We start from the raw sequence: 13,499 nt of genomic DNA on the forward strand, positions 1-13,499 counted from the left end.
GTGCAGAGTGGTGTATGAAACGGCGAAGAAATTGATCAAGCCGAGGAAGAAAAAAATGTTCAAATGTGTGTGAAATCTTATGGGACTTAACTGCTAAGGTCGTCAGTCCCTAAGCTTACACACTACTTAAAGTAAATTATCCTAAGGACAGACACACACACATCCATGCCCGAGGGAGGACTCGAACCTCCGCCGGGACCAGCCGCACAGTCCAGGACTGCAGTGCCCTAGATCGCTCGGCTAAACCTGAGCGGCAAGCCGAGGAAGATGCGACGTTGTTTTTTGGTAGGCGGAATTGTAATGTCATGGATGGCTTGTGGTTTGTAGGGTCGGGCGCAAAGCTGTCAGCTGAAATTACGTGACCTAGAAATGTAATGGAAGCCTTGCCAAAATGAGAGTTCACGGTAACAACTTCTGTAAGAAAAGTTTGCCGTAGCACGCGAAGAACAGAATTATGATCCGACCAAGAAGATTATGCAATTAGAATGTCGTCAATGTATGTGGTGATTCTGTCTTTTAATTCATTTGGGAGAATAGTATTCATCGCACGGATGTATGCAGCGGAGCTAATTGTTAACCCAAAAGGCAAGTTACAAAATTGGTAGCAGATGCCAAAACAAAGGAAACAGTGTATTTTCGGCAATTAGGATGCAGTTGAATTTGCCAGAATCCAAATTTTAGTTCCAAATGGATTGACGTCCCGTGAAATTTTTGCAAGAGTTCTTCCAGCGTTTGCGGACGATCGATTTCGGCAATGATGATGTTGATCTGACGTGAATCCAGCACAAGACAAATTGAGCCATTTTTCTTGTTAACAACGTGAAGAGGGTTAAACAAAACTGGACATCGTTCCTGGTACATTATTAAATACTTCTGAGTGCTGTATAAGAATCTCCTGCAACTGTCGGTGCTCTTCGTCCTTCGAACCTTTACTTTCATTCACCTTGCTGTTGATCGTCTGCACAACGTCATAATCAAATACGGAAATACGTGTCCGTAAAGAGCGTTGTATGCCAATTGGTATTCTTTGATGTTGAAATGACCTCTACTCTGTTAATATCTTGCTCCTCAGCTGACAAAATATTCTGAAAAGTGACAGATAGTTGTTGCGTATCGGATTTCAGTATAAGCAATAACTTCTTAAAGTTGATAACAGCATCTTGCTCGACAAGGAAATCTATTCCAAGAATGACGTCTGTTGTTAAGAATGGAACGATCCAGAAATTAGCATGAAAAGTGTGATCAGCAAGTATAAAAGATGGGTGGTTTTGCAGTTTCACATCTACTCCCTTGTTGAGACTGCGCCCCGAACTTTCGTTTTACGAAGTGGAGAGGTAGGACAGATATTGTAGGCGTTACATTTTTGAAATGCTGTTTACAGTTGAACCAGAGTCGATCACCACAGAAAATAAATACAAGCCAATTTTAATTTCAACTATGGGATGAGAAATATTCTTTTTAGTCTGGTGTCTCTCTTGTAATAGTGTATACCTAATATTGTCGAAAGTTATGACGTTCTGATTGGAGACAGAAGATTGCTGTGGTAGGTCCATTATTTGTACTGTACGATGATTTTGGTCTGCAGAATGCTGCAGTGGATGGAAACGAATATTAGGTTAATTAAGAATGACCTGAGGCTAATTCTGATGAAAGTTGCTGTTGCCGAAATTACGCTTAAATTGGTGGTTATTCCCTTTATGTTAGTTGTGAAAATTACTTTGCTGTTGATCATTTCGATGTGACTGCGACCACTGGTTTTTGTGGGAGAAATTAGATTGGGCTGTACTGACAAAGCTTGGCGGCGGCACATTGACCTTCGGTTGAGCTTGTAGACCGTACTGTCTGTGAATAGCCGGCCGGAGTGGCCGAGCGGTTGAAGGCGCTACAGTCTGGAACCGCACGACCGCTACGGTCGCAGGTTCGAATCCTGCCTCGGTCATGGATGTGTGTGATGTCCTTAGGTTAGTTAGGTTTAAGTAGTTCTAAGTTCTAGGGGACTTATGACCACGGCAGTTGAGTCCCATAGTGCTCAGAGCCATTTTTTTTGGTCTGTGAATATTTACGGGCTGCTGCGGCTGCGGCAAGAACTGCGGCTGGAAACTGTGACTGTCGGCGTCGAAATTCTGCATGTATTATTGCTGCTGCTGAATATGATGGTTGCCAGAATGGTGTCTCTTATTAAAATGTCTATCAAAATCGTTATCGGAACTAAATCTTTTATTTCTTTTGTTATGGAGTGGGCGGGCTTGCTCGTTGTAACCGAATAAGTTATTCCCTTGATTGACGTTATTAAAGTTCTTATAGACAAATGAGTAGTCCGAGTGCTGAATTTCTAATAATTGTAATAAGTCCCTGATGCTGATACTCCTGAGATTCAGTAAACGGAATGGGAGCTGTGTCGTCTGATTTATTTTCAGTTTGGTTTTCAGGTGTTTCTAATCTTGCTGATAGCTCATCACATCTTTCCGTAAGCGTAAGAATGTGTGTGGAATTGTTTGAATCTAAAGCATCGACTTGCTTCTGTAGTTTGCGTGTAGATTTGTTCATATTTTTTAAAATCTGCTTCAATTGTCTCAGTGTCCTGCAACAGCTCTGTTTATTCAAGACGGAAACTTTACGACTCAATGTCACCTGTGCTCTTTTCTTGTACATTTTGGGTTCGTGTGTCAACAGTGGTTCTGAAACTCAGTTACATCTGTATTTGGTTCTGTGATTGTTTTACTCTGTTAACCTCGTCTGTAATGGAGTTTATACTAGCATCAACATGGGTTGTAAGAGTATTAAGCAACTGTTGCTCTACTTCCTGTCTTTTTACTGCTAATGACTGTAAAAACTGATTGTTTTCCTCTGTGTGTTTAAGGAGAAAGTCTTTGTGTAGCGTTTCTGAGGTCACAGTGTGAACTTTCTGCTCATTGCCTGGCTGTAGCTTCAATTTTATCGCAGAGACGTTTTTCACTGACCTTAGTATCTGTATCTACTTGTTTAGAACGCTTATCAGTCGTTTCTGTGTAGGATTTAAGCTCGTTATGTATGCTGGAAAAATGATCATCGTGTTTATTAAATCGTTCATTGAACTGAGTGATGCTGTCTACTTGTTTTTCTCGTATTTCTTGTAACTGAGTGGTGGTGTCAACACGTAGTTCTCGGAACTGAGCCATGGTGTTAACTCGTAGTTCTCGTAACTGAGTATTCTGTTTAATCATCATTTGCATTAGATTTTGAAGTACCGATACTGTATTCTTTTCAAGTGTTGCGTCGTGTGTCACCTGTGTAGTTTTTTGTGGTGTGGAGACATCTACAACCATGAATGCCTCGTATGTTGCATTATCTGCATAATTACCGTTAATGATATGTGATGGATTTTTAAAAATAGCCTGAGTACATTGCACTTCGTTGTCCTCTGACACTAAATTGGCATTCTGATAGACAGTACAAGAATTGGGAAGTTCTGTAAAAAATTTTTATTTATTTATAGACGCAATCACATTCTTATGAAACAGTCATAACCGGTTTCGGCCATAAAATGACCATCTTCAGATTCTAAAGGCGGAATACACTGAACACAGGTTCATGCGTGGGTTTGACAATGCATCAACCTGTGTTAAGTGTATACCGCCTATAGAATCTGAAGATGGTCACTGTATGGCGGAAACCGGTTATGACTGTGTCTATAAATGAACAAAAAATTTTTACAAAGTAATCAGTCACTCACTCCATTAACGAAATGCGTTAGCAGAATAGGAATCGGTGGGTTCAGGAGGGTAATACGGAACGCCGTGCTGGATCCCAACGGCTTCTTATCACTAGCAGTCGAGATGACAGGCATCTTATCCGCATGGCTGCAACGGATCGTGCAGCCACGTCTCGATCCTGAGTCAACAGATGGGGACGTTTGCAAGACAACAACCATCTGCACGAACAGTTCGACGATGTTTGCAGCAGCATGGACTATCAGCTCGGAGACCCTGGCTGCGGTTACCCTTGACGCTGCAGCACAGACAGGAGCGCCTACGATGGTGTACTCAACGACGAACCTGGGTGCACGAATGGCAAAACGTCATTTTTTCGGATGAATCCAGGTTCTGTTTACAGCATCATGATGGTCGCATCCGTGTTTGACGACATCGCGATGAACGTACATTGGAAGCGTGTATTCGTCATCGCCATACTGGCGTATAACCCGGCGTGATGGCATGTGGTGCCATTGGTTACACGTCTCGGTCACCTCTTTTCGCATTGACGGCACTTTGAACAGTGGACGTTACATTACAGATGTGTTACGACCCGTGGCTCTATCCTTCATTCGATCCCTGCGAAACCCTACGTTTCAGCAGGATAATGCACGACCGCATGTTGCAGGTCCTGTACGGGCCTTTGTGGATACAGAAAATGTTCGACTGCTGCCCTGGCCAGCACATTCTCCAGATCTCTCACCAATTGAAAACGTCTGGTTAATGGTGGCCGAGCAACTGGCTCGTAACAATACGCCAGTCACTACTTTTGATAAACTGTGGTATCGTGTTGAAGTTACATGGGCAGCTTTACCTGTACACGCCATCCAAGCTCTGTTTGACTTAATGCCCAGGCGTATCAAGGCCGTCATTACGGCCAGAGGTGGTTGTTCTGGGTACTGATTTCTCAGGATCTATGCACCCAAATTGCGTGAAAATGTAATCACATGTCAGTTCTAGTATAATATATCTGTCCAATGAATACCCGTTTATCATCTGCATTTCTTCTTGGTGTAGCAATTTTAATGGCCAGTAGTGTAGGTGAAATCATGTTGTTAGTAAACTGTGCATTACTCTGGGAAGCGGAACACACGTTTTCTGTAGTGCTTTGCATCTGTTGCACAGCAGTATGGTTACTATCATCCTCAACATTGTTGTCAATTATCGGAAAATCATCTATTTCGGTATCTCTAACTGTCAGATTACGCGCCGGAAACTTAACATTTTTGCGCGGCATCGTAAATCACATACAGTGTGCAAGACCAAGGCAAAAAATATTGAACAATTAAATCAATGGAAAGCAAGGGGGAGCATAAGAATACCGATGAACTGTGCAAAAATTTTGTAGCTAGTTGCGCCAAAAAATTTAAATACTGTTATCGCTACAGAGTGATTGAGAGGACAGAATATATGTACCTATTTCAATATCAAAGATTTCACAAAGCGATGAAAATTTTATGATTACGTTGAATGAATGTCTGAACTGTGGAATGGATACTAAACACGAATTATCGGGTAGCGTGTTGTAAGTGCAAGTGGTGTACTTACTCTGTGTTATTGTTAGCAAAAAGTTTATACGAACTGTGTGGGTAATGTAACTCCTAATACCAAGAGAGAAATACAGTCACTGCAAAATACATTCAGCCCCTTAGGAACTGAATCCCCTGATCCTGTTCAGTACTGATGACTTTGGTCCCTGTGCACATAACAAATAAATTAAATTATCTTACCTCTCAAGCAGAAACGGTGGAACGCGCTATATTCTGATCTTTCACAAAAAATATAAATTGCTAGCTCCAGGCTCTGCGGTGTGCAATGGTGGCTGTAATACTTTGAAATGCACATGAAATTGTTTTGGGTGATAAATGAAAACATTTATGAAAAACCCAATTTCTTTGAAAAACAGATGACCTGGACAGGGGCCGGTGCTGATTGTGGTGAATGACTAACACTGAATTTTTTTAGCAAAATTGTATTGCAAATTAAGTTTGTCTTTTCAAAAACATCTACAACTGAAGTTACATTGGTTAGAATAATATATCATATTTACTAATTGATCCACAAAAAATGAGTTGTATACAACAAGTATTGTCTAACCTAACTAAATCAGTAAAAATGCAAATCATCCAATTGCATACAGCTCTGTTAACAAATCTTAGGAACATTAAAAAATGAAATATCTAACCACCCTTTTTTATCAAATCGGTTTACATATATTCTGGGGTTACTTAACAATTACAAATTATCAGCCAACTCATCTATACTAGCACGCTGGAAAAACAAAAATCATAATTATATTACATCCTTACCTTGTTTATGGGAAGACTTCTGCTTACATGTTCACGTAATCGCTACATTAATCTAACACTTGGTAGCTTCATACAGCACATCACAAAAACTGCCTACTCCATCGTCTTTCGCTCACAGACAGCTACCTACAACTGTGTGCCATGGGTTCTTACTCCAACACTACAATCTCAGACCAGAAGCAGTATCTTTGGCTCTGTGGTCGGGCACAGCCAGCGGTCCACTTCATAAAGCCTATCAGAGACATACCTCTTTTATAATATCATAGCTTCAGTTTAGTTTACATTAATATTCTTATCGTACTCGGGTGCCACATACAAGTGTGAACCAGTAGACTCCTTTCACAATCACCAATTTTCTTCTCCGAATGCGAAAATATTTTGTTCATACCGACCTACACAGGGCGGATCGAGCATCATAATAAAATACGGGAAATCTGAGCTCGCACGGAAAGATATAGGTGTTCCTTTATTCCCCTCACTGTAAGAGATTGGAGTAACAGACAATTATTGTGAAGTTGATTCGATGAACCTTTTGGCAAGCACTTAAATGTGACTTGCAGAGTATCCATGTAGATGTAGATGTTGATACACACTTACAGACCAACGCCCACAATATGCTCAGACATACACTGCTGGCCATTCAAATTGCTACACCACGAAGATGACGTGCTATAGATGCAAAATTTAACCGACAGGAAGAAGATGCTGTGATATGCAAATGATTAGCTTTTCAGAGCATTCACACAAGGTTGGCACCTAAAACGTGCTTACATGAGGAAAGTTTCCAACCGATTTCTCATACACAAACAGCAGTTGACCGGCTTTGCCTGGTGAAACGTTGTTGTGATGCCTCGTGTAAGGAGGAGAAATGCATACCATCACGTTTCCGACTTTGATAAAGGTCGGATTGTAGCCTATCGCGATTGCGGTTTATTGTATCGCGACATTGCTGATCGCGTTGGTCGAGATCCAGTGACTGTTAGCACAATATGGATTAGGTGGGTTCAGGAGGGTAATACGGAACGCCGTGGTGGATCCCAACGGCCTCGTATCACTGGCAGTCGAGATGACAGGCATCTTATTCGCATGGCTGTAACGGATCTTGCAGCCACGTCTCGATCCCTGAGTCAACATATGGGGACGTTTGCAAGACAACAACCATCTGCACGAACAGTTCGATGACGTTTGCAGCAGCATGGACTATCAGCTCGGAGACCATGGCTGCGGTTACCCTTGACGCTGCGTCACAGACAGGAGCGCCTGCGATGGTGTACTCAACGGCGAACCTGGGTGCACGAATGGCAAAACGTCATTTTTTCGGTTGAATCCAGGTTCTGTTTACAGCATCATGATGGTCGCATCCGTGTTTGGCGACATCGTGGTGAACGCACATTGGGAGCGTGTATTCGCCATCGCCATACTGACGTATCACCCGGCGTGATGGTATGAGGTGCAATTGGTTACACGTCTCGGTCACCTCTTGTATGCATTGACGGCACTTTGAACAGTGGACGTTACATTTCAGATGTATCTATGGATCCAAATTGCGTGAAAATGTAATCACATCTTAGTTCTAGTATAATATATTTGTCCAATGAAAACCCGTTCATCACCTGCATTTCTTCTTGGTGTAGCAATTTTAATGGCCAGTTGTGTATGACAAAGAAAATTTCTCCTTCATGGCAATGCCAGTTCACATGCTTGAAACCGAGTGAAGTAAACCCCAAAGGGACCGGATATCGCCCCTTCCAATTATCCGATTACTATTTGTTTCGATCCATGCAGCATGACCTTGCTGAACAACACTACACATCTTTTAATGAACTCGAAAACTGTCTCCATGAGCGGATCACATCAAAAGAACCCGAATTGTTTGTATCACAGAATCCATTTGTCATCGGAAAAGTTGGAAAAGGTTGTAGCCTCAAATTAATATGTCTTTTCCGTCCAACAAACAGTGAAAATTAATTCAAGTACCCAAGAGTTACACACTATCTCATTAATATGATCACCTGTCAAAAGCCTGAATAAACACTTTTTACAGCACGGGCCGTTGTGAGGCTTGCAGAAAGAGTCAGTGAGGTTCTGCAAGACCTGATGTGAGACCATGTCGACTCCAGTGCCGTGACCACCTACGCAGCCGCGCGGAATTAGCCGAGCGGTCTGGGGCGCTGCAGTCATGGACTGTGCGGCTGGTCCCGGCGGAGGTTCGAGTCCTCCCTCGGGCATGGGTGTGTGTGTTTATCCTTGGGATAATTTATGTTAAGTAGTGTGTAAGCTTAGGGACTGCTGACCTTAGCAGTTAAGTCCCATAAAATTACACATACATTTGAACATTTTTTGAACCACCTACGCTACGTTTTTTACTTGCGGGTCCATGGCGCGAACAGTCCGATCGAGGTGCTCTCACAGACTGTCGACTGCCTTTAAATCCGGGAATCTGGTGGCCAGAGGAGTACGGTAAACTCATTCTGGTGGTTTTCGAACCACGAAAGTGCACTGTCAGCTGTGTGACACGTTGCATTGCCCTACTGCTTGATACCATGGTGCTGACGAAAAGTGAACTTCATGTAGCGGTGGACATGGTCCCTAGGCATAAATGCATACTTGTGTTGATTCATTGTGTCTTCCAGAATGACTAGATCACACACGGAATGCCCCTAAAACATTCCCTAGATCATAACGCTCTCTCCTCCAGCCTCGACCATTCTGACTATTGTTGCAGGGTGTTTACGTTTTAGACGTTTCAAGCCGTACACGGCAATGGTCATCTTTCGGATGGAGCACAAAATGTAATTCATCTGAAAAGACCACGTGTTGCCTCTCAATGGACGTCGAGTTGCGGTATTGGCGTGCAAAATTCGAACCCTCGTCGCTGATGAACAGCAGTCAGCGTGTTTGAATGAACAAGGCACCTACTGCGAAGGCCCAAGCACAATTACGTTCGCTCAGCGTTGAGGACACATTTTTGGCAGCATCTTGGTACGTCTGGGGGATCAGCTGCTCAACAGTTACACCTGTATTTACTATCAAAAACAGTCTTCATCACAATTTATTTATTACGGTGACCGGATTCGACCGCTACTGTGGTCATCTTCAGACCTACAAGTCGTGTACAAAACTTTAATTAAAGATAATACATAGATTTACTAAGCTATAAAACGATGAATTACTGGTGGTAAATCACTACTGGAGAAACCACTGCACGTCTTACTATACAGGGTGATCCATTGACAGTGACCGGGCCAAATATCTCACGAAATAAGGATAAAACAAAAACAAAATCTACAAAGAACGAAACTCGTCTTGCTTGAAGCGGGAAACCAGATGGCGTTATGGTTGGCCCGTTAGATGGCGCTGCCATAGGTCAATCGGATATCAACTGCGGATTTTTAAAAAATAGGAACCCACATTTTTTATCACATATTCGTGTAGTACGTAAAGAAATATGGATGTTTTACTTGGATGAATATTTAATAAAAAAATGGGGGTTCCTATTTAAAAAAAAACGCAATTGATATCCGTTTGACCTATGGCAGCGTCATCTAGCGGGCCAACCATAGCGCCATCTGGTTTCCCCCTTCAAGCTAGACAAGTTTCGTTCTTTGTCATTTTTTCGTTTGACGCTTATTTCCTGAGATATTTGGCCCAGTCACGATCAATGGAACACCCTGTATATAATGGAGGCTCCTCGCACTTCTGACGCAATGATGTCATTACTAACCAATGGGTTATAGGTCGAATAACAATGTAATTTAAAAGAACATTGTGAAGAAAGGAAAATAAACACACACTAAACGTAGCTTGTTCAACAGCTATTGTCAATTAAGAAGTGTTAAAAATATTTAAACATGTAGGATAAATGAACTTCGTGTTGACAGTACATGGCTTGCCCTCTCAAGGCCTGTTAGTGAACCATTTGGAACCACTGGTTGCCATGGCGAAGTTCGACGCCGTTCCAAAGATGTGACAGTAGGCTTCTTTCCACTGAAGTTGTTAAGTCGATAGGCAAACTAGTGGTTGCATGGTGAGGATAAACTACAGTCCAAAGATGTGGCAGCAGGCTTATTTATAACGAAGTTGTTGCGAAAGTGGAATGGCAAAAACTGTCACGTCAGACAATGTACTATTAAGCAGCAATGTGTCTTTATTGAAACGATTTTCAATGAGTAGGCTGCAATAATCGCTAACTGACATGTGTAGTACATGCTGCACAGATACGATTTATTGGTGTAATAAAAGACTTCCACTTACATAGATTACATAATAATTCTTACAGATCAATAAAAAAAAAAAAGAATCGAGAGGGCACAGTAGTTGTGCATATTTATGAAATATTGTCTATTAAGTTCATATGTAGATGCCATTTTTTTTAAATGTGAGAATTTTTAAAAGGCATTACTATGTCTTATGTTGCATGCCAGTCTTATAAACAAATAAAAATAATGAAAATGCAAGGAATTTAAAATTATAATACTACGAGCCGTTGTTGTGGTCATCGTCCTGAGACTGGTTTGATGCAGCTCTCCATGCTACTCTATCCTGTGCAAGTTTCTTCATCTCCCAGTACCTACTGCAGCCTACATCTTTCTGAATCTGCTTAGTGTATTCATCTCTTGGTGTCCCTCTACGATTTTTACCCTCCACGCTGCCCTCCAGTACTAAATTGGTTATCCCTTGATGCCTCAGAACATGTGCTACCAACCGATCCCTTCTTCTAGTCAAGTTGTGCCACAAACTCCTCTTCTCCCCAATTCTATTCAATACCTCCTCATTAGCTGTGTGATCTACACATCTAATCTTCAGCATTCTTCTATAGCACCACATTTCAAAAGCTTCTATTCTCTTCTTATCTAAACTATTTATCGTCCATGTTTCACTTCCATACATGGCTACACTCCATACAAATACTTTCAGAAACGACTTCCTGACACTTAAATCAATACTAGATGTTAACAAATTTCTTTTCTTCAGAAACGCTTTCCTTGCCATTGCCAGTCTACATTTTATATCCTCGCTACTTCGACCATCATCAGTTATTTTGCTCCCCAAATAGCAAAACTCCTTTACTACTTTAAGTGTCTCATTTCCTAATCTAATTCCCTCAACATCACCAGATTTATTTCGACTACATTCCATTATCCTCGTTTTGCTTTTGCTGATGTTCATCTTATACCCTCCTTTCAAGTTACTTTGACACTACGAGTCGCAGTATTTTGTAAACGCCTGACTTTTGGTATATATTTGATTCCCCATTTGTGCGTTTGAGTTTCATCTGTAGTGGGTTATTGGCTTTGAATGCTATTGTCACACTTGTATTCTTAAATTATTTATTTATTTTATCTGAAATAGGTCACTTGTACATCATTTTAGTAAATCTCTTCTTGGAATTTATAACAGAATCATTTGTTTGTTGTAATTTTTGATATGACAGATCAACCTGATGGTTATTATAATTGTTAGCAACTGCTATCATTTTTAAGGTATGAATTTTCTTCGTGATTGCATGAGGTTGAAGAGGTAATTTCAATATCCTATGTATCATTGTTTTAAAAAAATGCCATTTTGTATTTTAAAGGATGGCACGATGTAGCATTTATTATTACGTCGTTTGATGTGGGTTTTCTATAAATATAAGTATTATGTTTTCCATTCCTGTTTGCAGTTGTGAAGTCTGAAGATGACCACAGTAGTGGTCGAAACCGGTCACCGTAATAAATAAATTGTGATCAAGATTGTTTTTTGATAGTAAATATTTGTAACACATTGATCATTGTTCACTCCCACAGTATATTCAAAAGTAATTAGTTACACCTGTATTCGCCTGTACGCATCTCCGCAGCTACCGTTCACCACTGTCGTCTATGGTCTGTGGTGCAGTGCAGTTGCCTAGACGCTGGATTTGGATAGTGCATTTTGCCTTGGATGATATACTTTAGACACGTGGCACGCGAACAGTTTGCAAACTTACCCATTTCGTAAATGTTTCCACCCTTGGCCCAAAAACAAATAATCATGCCCTTTTGGACGACATCTAAACCGCTCCATTTCTCTATTACTACAGCGATTGCACTGTTTTCCGCATCCCCGACACACGTTATATATCGTCCATTGTGTGTGCTAGCACCTGTCTTCTGTGAGTGGGTACTATGCATTTACGTCGAACAACGTGGTAGTCACATTAATAGGAGTGGACCGTGTATTTGTTGAGCGACGCCTTCTATGTGCTGACCAACTTCTCCGACAGTGGAATGGATTCTGAATAAAAAATTTATTTGAAATGGTGTCAGAAAAAAGGTCGCAGCAGGTTTACATGTGTCTACTTCACAAAAAAAGGTCCAGGATGCGGACTGTATTATTGTGCTTTAGCCCGAACTGTAATGGTCTGAGAATGTTTGGAATTGAGAGTAGCTGGAAAACAAGATGCAGTGCATCCAATCTTTATGTACGCTTTCCTGTATGTTTTAGTGTATTTTACCCTTTAGTGTCTTTCATCCTTTAGTGGCGTTGGTCCCATGTACTGAGGGTGGTTTGCAGCTTGCTGCCTATTTGTTTACCTCCGGACGTGCTTTTCCTGGAGGAGAAGAGGCCGCACACACGATTTGCTATCGCTGTGACACTACCAGAGTTCACAATCTGCTAAAGAACGGTCGCTGGTGCACTGCATTTTAAGAAGAGGACGCAGTTACAAGGTAGGTAATCACAAAATTTTTGTTGACTTTTATGTGGATATGTTTTACATTGATACAATGACACTTGTCATTTTTCTTTGCTTCTTCTGTCTTTCTTTCATGGGTGAACTTTTTTCAATAGTCCCTATGCAACGCAGAGTCTTCTGTGAAGATTCTGACGTGGGAAGCATGTTTCTTAGAAACGCATAAAAATGAATATTTCGCATTGTGTGTAGCTGAGACTGTATTTGAGCTTCCAAATTTAGCACAACCGCGGCTTCACATCCATTATCGGTAGAGCCTCTTCTTAAATTCCTTGGAAATGTCCTGGTTGGATGAGATTTGAAAATTGTAACTACTGATATTCAGGGGCCTACAATACCGACGGCACAGATACAATACAAAACTACAGACTGACCTTCAATATAGCATTGATTTAAAATTGTAGATTCCTAGGAGGTTCTGCAAATGCCCCTTAACAAATGGCCCAGTGTTGCTTTCACTAGCGGAAGATCATTATACAGTAGAACGCTGTCATAATTATGAAACAGAAGACTATTTTCTAGCTAAATGTTCGAGATTTAATTAGAATAACTAAATAAATAAAAAAGTGTGGTGTCACTTGCCTGAGACTGCAGTCGTGTGTGTGAGTTGCGTTTACGGTGTGTGTGTGTGTGTGTGTGTGTGTGTGTGTGTGTGTATGCGTGTGCGTATGTGTGTCTATTCTTGACAAAGGCCTTAATGGCCAAAAGCTTTAACTGTGAGAGTCTTTTTGTTATGCCTAACTG

At 41.3% G+C, this 13,499-nt stretch overlaps 1 protein-coding gene across 1 annotated transcript in view; it reads right to left on the reverse strand.

Annotated features, from left to right (window-relative positions):
- LOC126457432 (glutamate receptor ionotropic, kainate 2-like) overlaps window positions 1–13,499 on the reverse strand; it is a 261,933-nt gene that overhangs the window by 84,357 nt on the left and 164,077 nt on the right. The gene's annotated exons all lie outside the window — the stretch shown is intronic.

Source organism: Schistocerca serialis, chromosome 2 (genome assembly GCF_023864345.2).
Source record: "Schistocerca serialis cubense isolate TAMUIC-IGC-003099 chromosome 2, iqSchSeri2.2, whole genome shotgun sequence".
NCBI lineage: Eukaryota > Metazoa > Arthropoda > Insecta > Orthoptera > Acrididae > Schistocerca > Schistocerca serialis.